Here is a 17460-nt window from a genome sequence, read left to right on the forward strand (position 1 = left end):
AGTATCTAAATGGAACCTGTGTGTAATACAAAGGCAGCTGAGAAAGTAATTTGTAACGTTTGGCAAGTCTACCGCTCTTGCAGCAATTATTGTCCCACAAATGTTCGCAAACCAGAACTTGTTCATCACGACTTTCAGTTTCTTCTCCATTTCCTTTGTGTACAGGAGAAAATGTATTTTCTGGGCAACTGTTCCTCTGTGCCCTGAAGAATTAAAGCTAATTAATAACTAACTATCCTCTGAACAAATCAAACATTTGCCTCTTGGCTTAAATATTTACCACTTTATCACAAATTGCAGTACAAAAAAAATTAAAATCTAAAACTGAAAGATTAATGTCTGAGTTACTAATATTAAAACTGCTTGAAATTTTAAATCTAGCCACCCAACACATAATTTTGCCACATCTTTTAAATTTGCTACACAGAATGAAATGTGCAATAGCTGTGAAAGTGAGCAATTAGCACAAAGTGGCAATTCAATCTGTAGTTTCCCCAGTGACCCCAATAATTGCCAATTTAAAGAGACCTCCCATTCAGAAAGGACTACCCACACTTGGTTTGCATTTTCCTCCTTCACGCCCACATTGTCATAAAGATACCAATTCAAATTATAATTTTTTAACAAAAAAATTGTGAACATCTCCTTGGGGGTTCTCTTGAATGTCTTGCTATCAAAATGTATTCTTAAATCAAAGTGTATTTTTCAGTGAGCAGATGATGATAATATTCAAACCAAATTTTATCCAACATTTTTTAAAAAAAACATAAGCTGGAACATGGTTGCAGAGACAATTCCCGAGAATTAATCAAATTCAATAACTGCAGTAGATTATGCAGGATTCATATTTATGCCATATGAGAACATACTAATATGGAATGGAGATTCTTTTATATCAATAAAAGTAGAAGGTGGTGACAAAGTGATGTGGTGGGGTCTGAACTCAGCTTCCGCAGATGCACTGGAGCCCTTTCCCGCTGTGCCGCCTTTGAATTGAACAGGACTTAGAACTACAGAAAACCATAGAAATGTTTGATATATGTCAGTCCAACTCTAAAAGTGGCAAAAGTCTGTAAAAATATTTTCTTCCTGCATATAGTTTCTTTTAAATCTTTGAACTGATGCACAAATGGTCATTTCCTTCTTCACCGTTTGTTGGACATAACTGCGATACAATTGCCTACAAAATATAGTTACTACACTTTACAGTAAATCCTGTGCAGCACTTTGAGGCACCCTCCTGATTTGAAAGGCACTACATCAAATACAAGGAATTGTTTTAATCCTCTCACCAACACACACACACACACACACAGCAAATTGAATTTACAGGATTTGGACAGGATTAACCACAATGTCATTGAATTCCTGATTGTATTTGTACAAATCCTGGAATTTTTAATTGTGCAATATTTTCATTAGCATTTATCAAGTCTCTGGTCACACACTCTTTACATTGGCTTTTCCTTAAATGTATGGTTCAAATAAGAGAGCAGCAAAACTATGCACTGTTTTGTTTGCAAAAACATTTTAAAAAAAGCAAACATTACGACGGGATTACACAAGACTGATGAGACTGATTGTCAAGTTAAGAAAAAAACATGGTTCTCGCTAACAAAATCAGAAATCACGGATGTTATATTGTCTTGCATCCTTGTAAACCAGTCGACCTGAAGGTGAAGTACTTTGGTATAATTTGTAAAACTGAAGATACTGATCATGGCAATTGACAGATACTGTACATCACCAAAATTGATCACTTCAACTAGCCAGCAAGGGCTGGTTCCATTCGTTCCAACAGGACCCAAAGTGGACAACCTTGTAAATTACGGTTGATGGAAAATATTACATCTCAGTACTAAATTCTGGAAATACAGCAGACATACGAAAGAACCACTATAATAATTCAGTTGACTTTCACTTTCAACAAATGCCCGATACATTGCTAACCTTATTGAAATACAACAGAACCCTGCCTCTAATGTAGAGTCTCATGGGAAAAAAAATACTGTGACTTTTTGTTACAATTAATTTCTTCTGGGGAAAAGAAAATTCTGTGTCATTTGAAATAATCTGTATTGCATGTTCATAGGAAATGGATGGATGGTGTTAACAGTTCCAGTTCAAGAATGGAACTAAAATATTCACAATGCACAAACACAGGAGGATACAAGATGGCCAATACGTTACATCTTCAACTCTGTTGACATTGCTTCAGGGCAGGAGTGGCTCACAATCTTACTGATATTATTCAGATTCACACGAGACACTCAAAAGCTGACTCTGTCTGTAGAACCATTCCCTGGCATGGGTACTCACATTCAGAATAGGGGACGGGGAGCAAAGGAGAAAATAAAGAGGGAAACTGCCCTTCACATCAAAAATCACTATAATGTTCACAATGCTTCGCTTTACAATAACATCACCTCTGTTAGCTTCTTTCTAGTTTCCATTTGGCTACAGTTGGCTACCATTTGCTAGGGCCATTATTTATCTCCTGTGCAAGAAAGCAAAAAAAAACAGCAGCACACTGAATAAGTATAACAGCAAAGTAAATAGCGTATTGACCAGCTGGCTGCTTTATTGGACAGTGGCCAAAGGCGCAGACACAAGAGAAGATATATTGCACAGCAGCTCTGAGCACAGCTGAAGGTTACTTTGTACACAATGGAAACATCAAGTAAGCCCAACTCACACAGGCTTCAAAGTCAAAAACGAATGAAGTTTTAGTGCAATTTATTAAAACTGGAGCAAATATAACTTTCTATTTATACTGCGCTATTGGGAGGGACTGAAATTTTATTGAAACACTTGGTGATATTGGAAACAGATCTTTCATCTAACAACTGACAAGGTAATTAATTCCGATAATGATTGATTAGTCCCTAAAGGCCAATCAAAGGAAGTGTTCTATATCCGTGTTCTTTTTATTTTACAAATTCAAACAACTGGAGAGTATTTCAACATTCAAACATCCTTTCTATCTCGTATGAAAAATATAGCATTGAAGACTGGGCAACTAAAGTACAATTGCTCTGTAACTTCTGCAAACATTATTCTAAACGATTTACAGAGAGCTGATCGCTACCTCTGCATCTAAAGTCACTTAAACATTTGCAATAAATGTGGCAGAACTCGGAGGGGGGGGGGGGAGAGATTGACGGACGTCGATTATATACTTGACGCTCATTAAAGTGTCACTGATAAAACAGGGAGTTACCTTCTACATTAGGAAACAGCAGGAACAAACTAAATACAAGTGAAGAGAAAGAAATAAAAGAACATTTCTCACAGCTGGAAGAACACAACTACAGGATGCTCGCTGTAATTAACCTCAATTCCTCTGGGTTTGTGTGGTCATAAATCAGCAAGAGCTCCGACATTAGCACCTATCCTCTGACCCCTGCTGGCAAGTAATGCTCCAGGATGCAACCCTGTGTGAAGGGCAAGTTGTTGTCGTCTGTGAATGTGTTGGATGAGGCCATGCTTTATTTCCCCACACTCTGCAGTCAAATAGGCTCCCAGCACTCGATACCCAAGGTAACAGCTGAAAAATGGTCACTTGGATGTTTGTTCCAGAGAGGGATCCAGCACCCATGAAAACAGAATTTTCACAATTTGGCCCAGCATGTCTGCGCAGCCCTGCTGCTTAGCAATATTTAGGAGCGGAATAGGAAAATATAGAATTGTGTGTGATGGGGAGGGGGAGGGAAGAAGAAAGAAAAATAACATTAATCTATGACCATAACACAAATAATTAACTTAACCCGACTCTAGTTCATTAATAAATTTAAAATGGAGAATGGAGTCCTGTAGCTTAGTGGTTAAAGCATTCGCCTCGCAAGTGAGAGTATACTGCTGTGTGCACTTAGCTGCCACTTTTCATCCACAAAATATACAGTCAATTCACTTTGCAGTATATTGTGTGAAGCACTTTGAGACATCTCGAAGACTCGATTAGGCACTATATCAAATGTAAGGCTTATTATTATTAAAACCATTGGTTCTTCTCCAGTAACAATTAAGCAGCCATCTGCCCTTCATCACTCCAGTATTGCTAAATGCAATCCATAATCATGAGTTTAGTTCAGATCCCCCTCATTCTCTTCCTCCTAGCACTTTCGTGTTCCCATGGTAATGGAAGCATCACTCACTCTGCCCATCAATGACCTTCTGCAGCATCCTGTTCACGACGGAGCACAGCCGTGTTCTGCTGCATGTTAAACTCAACCTTGGATTCCCTACTGATTGTTGTAAATTTCTAGAGGAATCCCTGCATCCCCTTATATTTATATAGCACCCTTCATGTAGGATATCATCTCAAAGTGTGGGGGTGTATGCTAAGCCAGGGAGAGGGGGACAATGATGGTAGGCACTGTTGGTGAGGTAAATTTTAAGGCAGTAATTAAAGATATAACGGGAAAAAGGCTGAAGGATAGGGGTAGGGGGAGTTCCAAAGGATGGAGGTGTAATGACTGAAGAGGCATAATAACTTACTTGTCACTGAGGAAACCATCAGCTCTTTCACTGATTACTCATTCTAACATCAAATGAGCCACTTAAAACAACTCTCGACTCATACTCAGTTATTCAATCTCCGAAAATAAAGTTTTTCCTCAATTATTCTGGTCTGCTCTTCCATTTCGTTCATTCCGCTCAGTTTCCATTTTACCACCTCAGTCTCTTACTAACCTCTTAACTCTTCTTTCAAGAACAAATTAGATAGATTTCTGTAAGGAAATAATATCCTGGGATACAATATTGTGTGGAAATGACGTGTGCATCTGACTGCCAGAATGGTAGAAGGCTAACTGGATGGACCTTGGTCTTCTTTCGCCTAGCAAATTCTTATGTTCTCTTGTCCTACAAATCATAGTTTGTTTCTAGAATACCTCCTCCTCTCTACAAAAGGGGTTCATTCTTTTCCTTTTTCAATTGTATCTGTTCTTCATTCTCTCAATTTCCATTTCACAATCTCTTTTGTTCTTTGCTCGATTTTCTTTTCCTGTATCCCATCACTGGCTCCACTGAGAGTATTTTTTTACCTTTTTAGCCTCACTGTCTGGTTGATTCCTTTGCTCTGCGTGTTGGTTGATAAGCTATTGATCAGCACTGTGGCCAATCAACCAGCTCATCTTTCTCTCCATTCTTTTCCAGTCAGTTTCCCAGCTGTGCCAACATCCATTTTCTTATCTATCACTGAGATCACTATTTTTCTTTTTCCATTCTGTAAAAATCGATGCTGATGATCTTTACTAAGATTTACTCTTTACTAAATTGGCTTTGTCAGCCTTTTCTATGGTTTAGATACAGCTTGAAGCGCTTGGAATGGCAACAGTTTAGGTCAAACCAGTACCAACGAGCAAGCTTAGGCAGTCACTCAGCCATGATACCGTTTGGCTTAAGTTGGCAAATAAAAGCATAGAACAAAATGTTTGGCAGATAGGATTTAAGAAAGTATAAGCAGTCAGATACTGCAATTCAATACAATAAAGCTCTTTGATCAATCAACAAGCCCGTTATGTACAATTAAAGCAAAAAAGCAACATCAAATCTGCGAACCACATCACAAGACAATAAATCAATACAAAGTAAGTGATCTGGTTCTGACATCATCTTTCCTCTACCCACCCCTCCACCATGTGAACCTTTACATAAGGCCATTTGCAAGCAATGTTGAAAGTTTCCTAGGAATCTGCCAATTTAGAAATAAGTTTTAAAAACAAAGCTGCACATCACTAGTCGGTCGGCTCAATTACAGAATCCCTCAAGCACCACTCCCTTCAAACCCCATTCTCTCTCATTGTGATCCACAACTCAGCAGTGCACAGAGCTGCAAGCTTCAATTCCCAATTAGATTTTTTTCTGGTTTCAATTCACTGTAGATGAGAACATTTTTTAAAAAATGTACATTTATAACTAAAAGGTTTAATTCATCTAAATGGTAAATGTTACAATACACAGAGTTGTGGTGTCTGATATATGGTCTACTATAGTTTAAGACTCAGACCCTGTATCAAATTTCTATTTAAAATGTGGAGCTGATTCAGTATGTAACTTGAAACAAACCACAAAATATATTGTACAAGTAGACTTCCTAGTAAACATCGAATGGCATAAGTGTGAAAGGACATTCTATTCATACAATAGTATTCACAATGTTCTCTCTAAAATAAAGAGTACCATTGCCTAGTCGTCTACCCAAACGGAAATATTACACTTATTAGCATGAAGAATTATAATACAAATACAGAAGTGTTAAGATTTCACAGGTAGGTAACTCAACAACAATTTGGATTTATATAGTGTCCTCCATGCTGGACGGCGTCTCAGAGCGCTTCACAGTAATGGATCCCGGGGTTGAGCCAGGGGGAGGGGGAGGAAGGTGACCAAAGACACGGTTGAAAAGAAAGGTCTTTAGCCGAGACCTGAAAATAGGAAGAGAGCGGGTGAGGTGAAGGGAGTGTGGAAGGGAGTTCCAGAGCCTCGGGGCATAGTGGCTGAAGGCACGGCTGCCAAGGGTGGAACGGAGGACTCGGTGGACAAGGACACGTACGTGTCAGTTATTCAGAAATGGGCAGATGTTATCACAAACCGAATTGTCATAGAAACTACTGAAATCCTTCATTGTCATCAGCAAGAATTGTGAAGGCCAGCATCATCCAACTCAAAGACAATGTGCCACCGTTACCTTGGGAACATGCTTCTACCCTTTCAACTACTGATGTATTTAATTCTTACTTTCACGTACAAAATAAAGTCACTAAACTTTACAGTAAATCATATGAATTGCTTTGAGACATCCTTCCAACATGAAAGGAAATTACATTAAATGCAAGTATTATTATTATGAATTCATCTGGAAAGAATAGAACATAGACCTGCTGCTGACCAGGGTTCTTCTGACCTGCCAGAACAAGTGCAACCAATTATTTTTAATTTTCTGTCAAATTTCGCCCATATCAGGTCCTGTAGCTCAGTGGTTCGAGCACTCGCCTTGCAAGCGAGACACCTGGGTTCAATTCCAGGCAGGGCGAAACCTTGGGCAAGTTTCGTTGCTCCACACGCCTAATAATAATCCCTCCAAAAAATGAAACAATAATAAATTGGTCATTTTCAATCCACGACTGTTTGTGGAACATTGCTGTGCGCAATTGGCTGCCGGGTTTCGCCTACAAATATACAGTCGATTCACTTTACGGCATATTCTGTGAAGCTCTTTGGGACGTCTAGAAGACGTGAAAAGCGCTATATCAAATGCAAGGATTTGTTTGTTTATTTGTTTGTTTATTCATTCATTCTTGCAGTTGCAAATTCTTCTCTGCTCCAAAAAATCCTGCACTTTCTTGACCACGGAGCACTCTTGAGGAGAAATTATACAGCCTCTTGAGAGGAGAAATTATACAGCCAACCCACAAAAAAANGGGCAACTTGTCCCCGAGTTCTCTATATCGGTGTCGCTCAGCAACTCACCATCTTGTCCTTCTACCTCTGGAAAGTGGAAGAGTTTCAAGTCCTGGAGTCCTACCTGAGTAGAGTCAGGCGTGAAAGCAAACCACAGGAAGCAGGACACTTAGTTCAAAAGTCGAGCAGTCTAATCTAATTCAGCACGTCATGAGCTTTGTTCCAATCTGAAAGCAAATACTTTCAATATGCAAAAAATTTTTTAATGAAATAAGTCTCAAGTGGCACATAACTGTTCAGTATAAACCTACAATATGCACATATTTTCAGGATATAATAGTTAACCATAGATAATAACTTACTCCCTCTAAGGATTTTATCTGCCACAAACATTGAACTACAGTATAAATAGGATGTCCTCATACGACTCAAAAGCATTCATCAGTCTCATGCTCGGTTGACTTTACACAGATCAGCAAATCAAAACCTGACGTATATTTTATTGTACCAAAACAATGTTTCGGGCTCTTTGCCCCCGAGGCATTGGCGACTCAGAGTGACTCAGATATTACATATACAAATAGTGGCAAGTAATCCGTTTGGCTCAGCGTGAGGCTCTGCCACTGTTAAGTGCTCCAAGACGCTACCCTGCGTGAAGGACGCAAGTTGTTGTGGCAGTTTAGGGTGCAACTGCTTTCAAAACAATGAGTGGGTTAGGACTAGATAGTCTATCACTAACTGCTGATCACTAAAAGATCACCAAGAAATCCTTTTTTTTTTGGAAGGCAATGAGATTGAAGATTTGTGAATAAATGACCTTTTTAAAGAGATTTGTTGTGTTCAGAATCTATAATAAAGACTGCAATGACAAAAGACTTCTTTGCTATTCTTCAAGCTCTGATTGATTTTATAAATCTCCCATCTATTTGTGCCACAACAAGCACAGTTCAAGGACTCACAAGTTTAAGTTAAAAATTGGCAATCGTTTGACTTCTGAAGCACAGAGTTTTTCAAAGCCTTAAATTGATGACATCGTACTGTAGTAGTTAGCCATGAGACAGTAAAGGTGAATATTGGTTTGGACACCAATTTGCTGAGGCTTCTCACATAATTTCTCCAGCAAAGCTAAAGACAAAGATCAAACATTCTTTATTTAAATTAAGTAGCTGTGTCTTCAGTAGTGGGAATAATTGTATCACATGTGGTTACCAAGGGAACTGAAGACTTCACTTCAATAAATTAGTGAAATCGTTCTCAGTGCTAACCATAAAAACAGTAGATATGAAAACAAATCAACTTATAACTTAACTAATCTCTTTGACCACATCATTTTGATGTACCAATAAAGATAACATGCACCTTTTATATCTTCTGGGTAAGTAAATGTCGGTGGTTCACATCCTAAGCACATTATAAGCAGACTTGTGTTACAACAGGATGTTACAGTAGAAGGTGACAGCCAGCCAACCAAATGATTGAACATTTCACAATTTCATTCAGGAACAAATTGAATAATTGATACCATCACACCCACCATACCGTGGCTTCCCATCATACAGTGGTTACAGTTCAAAATCCTGGACCTCACTACCCCCTACCAACCTGCCCTCTCCGTCCACTCAGCAGTGGACCCCTCCACCCTCCCCAATCCTGATCCCCAGCTCGGATCCGAAACACTGATTGTCCAGCGGCTTGGGACATCCTCCTGACGTGAAAGGCGCTATACAAATGTAATTTTGTTGTTGGGGTTGAGTTTAGGACCCCAGAGGTCATAGAGCGCGGCAGAAAATAAAGGCATCTGGCAATAGTTGCCACTTGATCCACGTGCTGCTAATCATTTGCTTTACAGTGACAGTCCCTCATAGAATTCTAGGTGCATGGTAACAGGGCAACTTTGCTCTCAACACATGAGGATGTTGCCAACTTGTTACACCACTATTCTCCAGCTGATACCTTGGTAAGCATAGTTGATCCATAATAAGGTGATGGGAGTTCAGCAGTGGGGAGCTTTGATACTCATTGTAGTTTGCGGGCATTTTCCCTATTTTGTACTTCAATCCCCTTTTCTTTGCTCACCTGACTGTTGCAGAGCTGCTAAACAATCAACCCCTCTCTAATTTTTTTCCCTATCCTTCCTTCTTACATGAGAAAAAAAAACTGCCTTTAGGCTCCCAACACAGCTCCAATCAAACATGATCTGTTGCTAACTGTCACAGCAAACAAAAGGCTGATGAGCCAATATTTCCACAAGACAGGGAGCTGCCACAATCTCTCTGAGCGTGTAATGTAAAGATTAATAGGGGATCATTTCAGTTCAATTTGGAACACAGGGTATAAGAACACAAATTACACTCATTTTAGCTTGGCACATCATCACCGGGCGTTCATTTCTGCACTGAGGGAGTTTGTTCATCAATGCTCCACTGGATTCTGTAACATTCATAGCGATGCTTCAATTTACTGTTTTTGTGATGCTGAAATCACTTCCGGAGGCTCAGTAATACTATCAACAGTTGTCACAATCTGACTGGCTGCATTTTTGGTAAGTCTGAAACTGAATTAATCCGAAAAGGTCAAAAAGGGAAGGACAAAGTCAAGTCAAATAAACTCAATAATCCAGATTTGGCATGGTGTGGGCAATTCCAGCGTTCATCATCCATCCCAGTTTGTCCTGAGAGAAAGATTCTCTTTCTGCAGTCAACTGCAGTCCCTGTGGCAATGGTACTCCACAAGTTTGGAAGGGATTTTAACTCACCGATAATGAAGGAATGGCTATTTATGCCCAAGTCAACATGGTTTAGAGTGGAACTTGGAAGCGATGGTGAATAAACAATACCTCCTTGACTGGTGTTTACATCTTGAGGGAGAGACAGCGAGATGTAGACGGAGAGACAGCGAGATGTAGACGGAAGACATCGAGGTGGAGACGGAGAGACAGCGAGGTGGAGACGGAGAGACAGCGAGGTGGAGATGGAGAGACAACGAGATGGAGACGGAGACAACGAGATGGAGACGGAGAGCGAGAGGCCATCTTATTTGTAGTAACTCATGTCACATAAAGAGACCCAAAAATGACCCAATTTGTAACAGTTGCGTTTTTAAACATGTCCACAAAAGACACCGAGGAAGATGTCAATATGAGAGAGGAGTCTTCTCTAATAAAGCAGGAGGAAAGACTAGTGAAGGGGGTTAAAGATCATTATTAAAGGGGATTATTGAATTTTTATTCAATTTCATTCACCACTTTGTATATCAAATCTGAGGCATGATATTATCAAGGAGTAATATCTGCGCAAAGTCCCCATTGAGTATAATTTAGCAAAAGGACTATTGAGATTGCATCATAATCTGTATGAAGTGAGTCCTGGAAAACCATTTAACTGAAATAACACTCAGGCCAATTGGGCAATGGATGCAGCATGTGGATACTTGGCAGACACTCAATCAATTAATACATGAATAGAAACCTGCTGTTATACCTAGTTTGAAGGTAACCCGTTCAGGATGGGTTGTTTTGATCGCAGCAGCTGGGAGTTTAAGATAGATCATATTTCTCTGGAAACGACAGCTCGCCACACTTTTTTTTAAAAAAAACACGAAAAATCCATAACCGGACAGCTTTAGTACTACAGCTCGTCATTCAAGTTAGTTAACATAGAGCACAAATAATTTAAAAGGGATTCATAATAATGTGCTTCCCCCACCCAGTATGTTCCTCAATGGGAGCAGAAATTATTAAACAGCAGATGAATCATCTAAATAATATCTCCAGTTTATGAAGAGACACAGCAACATCTGTAGCTACCTGTGCCACAGTGAGAAATATTACGTGAGAAAACAGGCATCAATTACTAGCATCATTACAGGCATCATTACTAGTTGTCTATTTACAGTAAATATTTTTATTTTGTAAATAAACAATACAATACTAAAAAGAAAACATATGACAATATATTTAGTTGTACATACTGAGTGTATAAAACATTTAACAGAGGAACAAAAATTATATTTATTAAATAGATGTGATCCAAGAACCTTCTGTATAAATATGAAGAGCAGCATGTAAACAATTTAGGGAAAGACTGTATCCATTGAGTTAAGAAAGCTTTATCAACACAGGTCCATGCCTAAATGCCAATCTGTGGCATTTTCTTCATGTAAAACACTCTTTAAAAACCTTGGATCTCAATATCAAAGCTTTTTATAGATGACAATCCACATTTACAACCTGTATTGTAATAGTTCAAATTTAAAAGCGATGAAAAGATAGCAATCAGGCGCAGGAATCCTGGCTGATTATTTTCCCCGTTTATCCAGATACATTGTTGCCTCCTCAGCACCACTCTAACCAAGCTAATAATAATAATCCTTGCATTTAATATAGTGCCTTATCACGTCAATGAGACATCTCAAAGTGCTTCACAGAATAGACCATAAAGTGAATTGACTGTATATTTCGATGGCGAAAGGATCAGGTAACTCACAAAGAACAAGAATCAAAACCAAAGTATTCCTCCGCAATATATAATGAGTCAATGGAATGTTATTCAATGGAAGCTGGTAAATACTATCAGAGTAATAATAGATGTTTTACATGTTTTTAAATGGAGGATAATAAAGCAGGAGCCACTACTCTTGGCACATAATTACCCTGTTGTGTCATTTTCACCAATAAGGTATGTGGGTAATCTACCTAGGGAACGGAAAATTTAGCTCTCCTATTGGATTCCTGGAAGTAGCTTACTATAGCATTTCTAAATGTAATTAGGTTAGTCACAGAAGGCCATATTCAATATGGAAGTTCCAAAGTGCAATTCTCACAGCCACCTCTGGCGAATACCATGGGACTGAGCTGCTTTATGCATCACTACTCCCTACCCTTGGTCACAAAGTACTGCTGATGGGACAAAACGTGGAACAAAATTATGACTTGACTTATGTTACTTTGCCCTAAAAATATAGCATTCGCTTTAAACAGTTTAATGGACACTTGCTTGTTATGCAAGAGGCTAAGGCAAGCACACTCAGTTCTTCCAATTGACATTTTACAGCTGGTTTCTTTCAAGACTGGTGTACACTGACACAACTGCTTTGAGACTCAAAGCTGAACAACACGGACTGTGCACATATCAAACAAAATCAATGTGTTCCATCTATATAAAGTTCATTATGCAAAAATTTGTGTTCAGAAATACGTAAAAAACTAAAAAACTCATTAAGAGCGAGAAAAAGGAGTATGAGGGTAAGCTAGCTAGGAACATTAAGTCTGATTGTAAAAGTTTTTACAAATACATTAAGAGGAATAGGCTAGTGAGGGTAAATGTAGGTCCACTTCAGTCAGAGACGGGAGAATTTGTAATGGGGGATAAGGACATGGCAGAGTCCCTAAATGGATACTTTGCATCTGTCTTTCACCCTAGAAGACACAACAAGTTTGCCAACAATAGAGATGCACCAAGGGGGTAAGGACAGGGAGCAATTTGGGGAAATATTCATTAGTAGAGAACTGATGCTAGGGAAACTGTTAGCACTAAAAAGTGACAAATCCCCTGGTCCAGATGGCTTGCATCCCAGGGTTTTAAAAGAGGAGCTTATGAGATAGTGGCGGCCTTGTGTCTGATCTTCCAAAATTCCTTGGATTCTGGAACAGTCCCCATGGATTGGAAGATCGCAAATGTCACACCACTATTTAAAAAAGGTGGAAAGGAAAAGATGGGGAACTATAGGCCAGTTAGTCTCACATCAGTGATAGGAAAAAATTTAGAATCATTGATTAAGGATGTGGTAGTGCGGTATTTAAGGGAGCACAATATAATTAGGCCAAGTCAACATGGCTTTACAAAAGGTAAGTCATGTTTGACAAATCTCATAGTTTTTTGAGGATATTTTGAGTAAACTAGGGTAAATCAGTGGATGTGGTCTATTTAGACTTCCAGAAGGCATTCGATAAGGTGCCGCATAAAAGGTTAGTCCAAAAGATAAGGGCCCATGGAATTGGGGGGAGCATATTAACGTGGATTGGGGAATGGATAACGGGTAGGAAACAAAGAGTAGTGATAAACAGGTCCTTTTCAGATTGGCGGGATGTGACTAGTGAAGTGCCACAAGGATCAGTCCTTGGGCTTCAGCTATTTACCATCTACATCAACTATCTAGATGAGGACATCGAAGTTAATATATCTAAATTTGCGGATGACACAAAACTATGAGGAAGTGTCAACACAGACGATGACATTAAAAAACTACAGTGAGACATAGATATGTTAGGTGATTGGGCAGGTAGGTGGCAGATGAAGTATAATGTAGGGAAGTGCGAAGTCATCCACCTAGGTAGCAAAAACAGTAGAGCGGGCTATTTTTTAGAAGGGGAGAGATTGGAATGTGTTAGCGTCCAGAGGGACTTGGGTGTCCTTGTACACCAATCACAGAAAGTTAGTCTGCAGGTGCAGCAGCAATTAGGAAGGCGAATGGTATGTAGCATTCATTATGAAAAGATTAGAGTATAAGAGGAGGGAAGTCTTGTTGCTACTGTATAGCCCTAGTGAGACCACACCTGGAATACTGTGTGCAGTTTTGGTCTCCTTATTTAAGGAAGGATGTACTTGCCTTGGAGGGGGAGAAGCGTAGATTTATTAGGTTAGTACCAGGATGAAGGGGATGAGTTATGAGGATAGCCTGACCAATTTCGGCCTATATTCTCTAGAATATAGAAGAATTAGAGGGGATCTTATGGAAACCTATAAGATCATCAAAGGGCATGATAGAGTAGATAGTGGGAGATTGTTTCCCCTGGTTGGAGAAACTAAAACCAGGGGTCACAACCTTAAAATCAAAGGCCAGCCCTTTCGCACTGAGTTGAGGAAGAACTTCTTCACTCAAAAGGTAGTGAATGTATGGAACTCGCTACCCCAAAGTGTTGTTGACGCTCAGTCCTTGAACATATTCAAGACTGAGATAGATAGATTTCTTATTGCAAAAAGGATTAAGGGATATGGGGATAAGGCAGGGTTAGGTTATTAGCTGGAGTTAGATTAGAAGATCAGCCATGATTGAATGGCGGGGCAGGCTCGAAGAGCCGAATGGCCTACTCCTGCTCCTACATGTTATGTTATGACTGGTAGATTCATCTCAATGTAATCAGCTTACACGTCAGTCAGTAGATCACAAGATCAGGAAACACACACACACACACCCCCTAATACAATTCCAAGATTCAAGATTCAAGAGCTGCCTAAAGTCAGCTTATACGTGATATTGTGATGAAATCGCAAGAGTTTGCAATTGATGCTAAAGTTTATACTAATGTATCATAAAAATTCATGCAGATCAGTTTATGCTAATCGTAGAGCTTGCCACCATGATGACCAAAACAATCCAGATTACTTTCAGAGACCTCTGTCTCTGCACATTCATCTGCAGGTATTCCTGGCTAACTACCATTGTGACTGTTATTACTCTCTGCCCACAATAAACCAAATCTGCTCCGATCTATCCCTGGCCAAGAATAAAAAAAGGCCAATAGCAAGTGTTTCCCTGTCACTGTCTCAATTGAATCTCTGCTATATAAAAATAGAGTTGTAAGACAGAGCAGCACCAGGGACCCATTTAAATCCCTGAATTCAGACTTCACCACCCATAGAAAACAAGTCACAAGATTCACACAGAAGTCAGAAGGGAGACAACATTTTCAAAACTAAAGTGCAGGATGAAGAGCAGCACCCGCTGTAAGTGCTTTCCCGTGGGTGGCGCTCACTCAAACAGCTGCAGGTACAGAGACCAGCTTGCATAACCAGCCTGACGCTAATCTCCCACTTCACAGAACTGGACAAATCAATGGTAGGAGGTGGGAACATTCGCTCCAACATGCAACCCAATCCATGTATTGATTGCACAAGTTTTAATACCAGTTAACAATTCCCTTTCTTCTCACCAGTTTCATCGCATCAGCCACTTACAGAAGAAGTTTCCCCACCAGACTTTCACACCAGCTTCGCTCACTGCATTTGCAGTTCTACTACTAGAACGTACACAAACACAAAAAGTCATCTAAATCAATGGAATCAATATGAAAAGCACAGCTTTCTACGCTGCGGCAGACTGGTGTAGCAGATGTTCCATCCAACACAAGAGATCTAGTTGGACCAGTTTACTACAAGTGAATGTGAGCATGGCTCCTTTTTACCATATCAACGGGGAATAAACCCAATCATCCAAATATGTGGGTGTAACCAACAATAACCTCTGTCATCTGCTTGTGCAAATGAAATCTGATAAGAGATCCAGATCAGGAATGCTGGCTGATTTCCCTCCGCCCACCCCAACCCCAAGCACACAAAGGACACTTATAGTAACATTCCAACTTCTGTCCCTTGGTTGAAATCAGCTAATTCAACACAGATGGAGATTTTAACCTGCAACTTTCCAATGTGCGTTCTCTTGTGTTGCACTAAGTGGTGCCCCCCACCCCCAATGGGGAGCAAAGTTTCTCTGCTCATCCTAGTGACCTGGTTATCACTAGAACATCAGAGAGAACAACATAAGAAATTGAAGGAACTAAACAAAACCTCAAGAACTATAAATATCAGACTACACACGATCACTGTACTAGGTAAGAAAGACTTACATTAATTCAGCAAATGGCAGAGAATCATGAAATTGTTAACTCAAGTGAAATTAGATCTGTCCATTCAACCATCGAGTAATTTATTAAAATAAACAAGAACACATCTACCAGAGTTAAGTTTGGCAAGTTATTTCCCATTCTCTCAGCATCATTTGCCTTTCACAGATCAATGCATAGGACATTGCCACCCATTAGTGTATTGAGAATAAACAAATGCAACCAACTAATCAAGAAACATTCCATTTAATCCATGCCAAATGCATCAATGTTAAATAAATGAAAATCCATTTGCTTCAACAAAATAACCTTCACAACAACCCCCACCGAATTTCATGTTTACCAACCAGTCATTGATCAATCTATAAACCATGCGAATGTTCAAATTGCAAGGCAGAAGGCAACACAGACACTCCTATTACAACAGGACCTCACACAAGTCATTCTGACAATAGCTGCAGTAGTCTTTAAGAACAAAGTAATTGCTCTTAAACTGAAGGACACAAGGTTAATTGGCCACTGTGAAAACTGCACAGGAAACTCAACTCTATTGGACTCAACATGATATTCTTGATTGACTGGACCCCCAACGTTTCAGCCAATTAAAAACAGACACACGATATCTGCTAACCATTAATTAACCACCAACAAAGAACACAACAAAATATACAACAAACATTCATGTAAATTCTATCTCAATATTTTTACATACTTAATTACAACAGGAGCCCAAGACAGAATGCATTTTGTCAGCCTTCATTACTCAGATCAAAACTCCCCATGATTATGTACAACACATTTGTGTAGAACACCTTGTGATGCAACCTGATGGATTGATCACCACATTAACAACCTCATGTTGGCAGATACTTGACCATGTATTCAGCTCTTGGCCCTTATTCAAAAATATTTTGTTCATCTGAAAAAATAAAGTTGTTGGGCTATTCGATTTACAAATGCGTAACTCTTTGCTTAACTCTACATTTCAGTGCACTGGTAAAAGCTTTGGGAATAAGGGCTGCAGACAAGTTACAATTCTGTCCATTGATCTAAAAAGGGAAAGTTGCAAAGGAAGATTTCCTCCATCTCACAGCACGTTTAGATTGTAGATCCACTTTAAATGAAATCAGCTCCACAATACCCCAAACGGCTGTGAAATTCACCCAGTTATAGCGCAAAGTAGATTTCACAACAAATAGTAGTAAAATTGTAGACACTCAAACTTACATCAAGTACAGTTATTTGGAAATTGAAGGTGACCTTCAGTTTTGGTTGCCAAGCTTTCCCTAATCCTGTATTGTTAGCTGTTATAAGATGACTGCCAGGTGCTCAGTGGCAGCAGACTGCAGTGATTCACTTGAGATTTCCTGCACCTATCCTTCACTGAGCAATTTCCACTCAACCCTGCACACCTGACCATCAAAATGCGGCCCCAC

At 39.4% G+C, this 17460-nt stretch overlaps 1 protein-coding gene across 4 annotated transcripts in view; it reads right to left on the minus strand.

The window, feature by feature from the left end:
* stxbp6 (syntaxin binding protein 6 (amisyn)) overlaps positions 1–17460 on the minus strand; it is an 86491-nt gene that overhangs the window by 57490 nt on the left and 11541 nt on the right.

This window comes from Callorhinchus milii, unplaced genomic scaffold (assembly GCF_018977255.1).
Source record: "Callorhinchus milii isolate IMCB2004 unplaced genomic scaffold, IMCB_Cmil_1.0 Scaffold9, whole genome shotgun sequence".
Lineage (NCBI taxonomy): Eukaryota > Metazoa > Chordata > Chondrichthyes > Chimaeriformes > Callorhinchidae > Callorhinchus > Callorhinchus milii.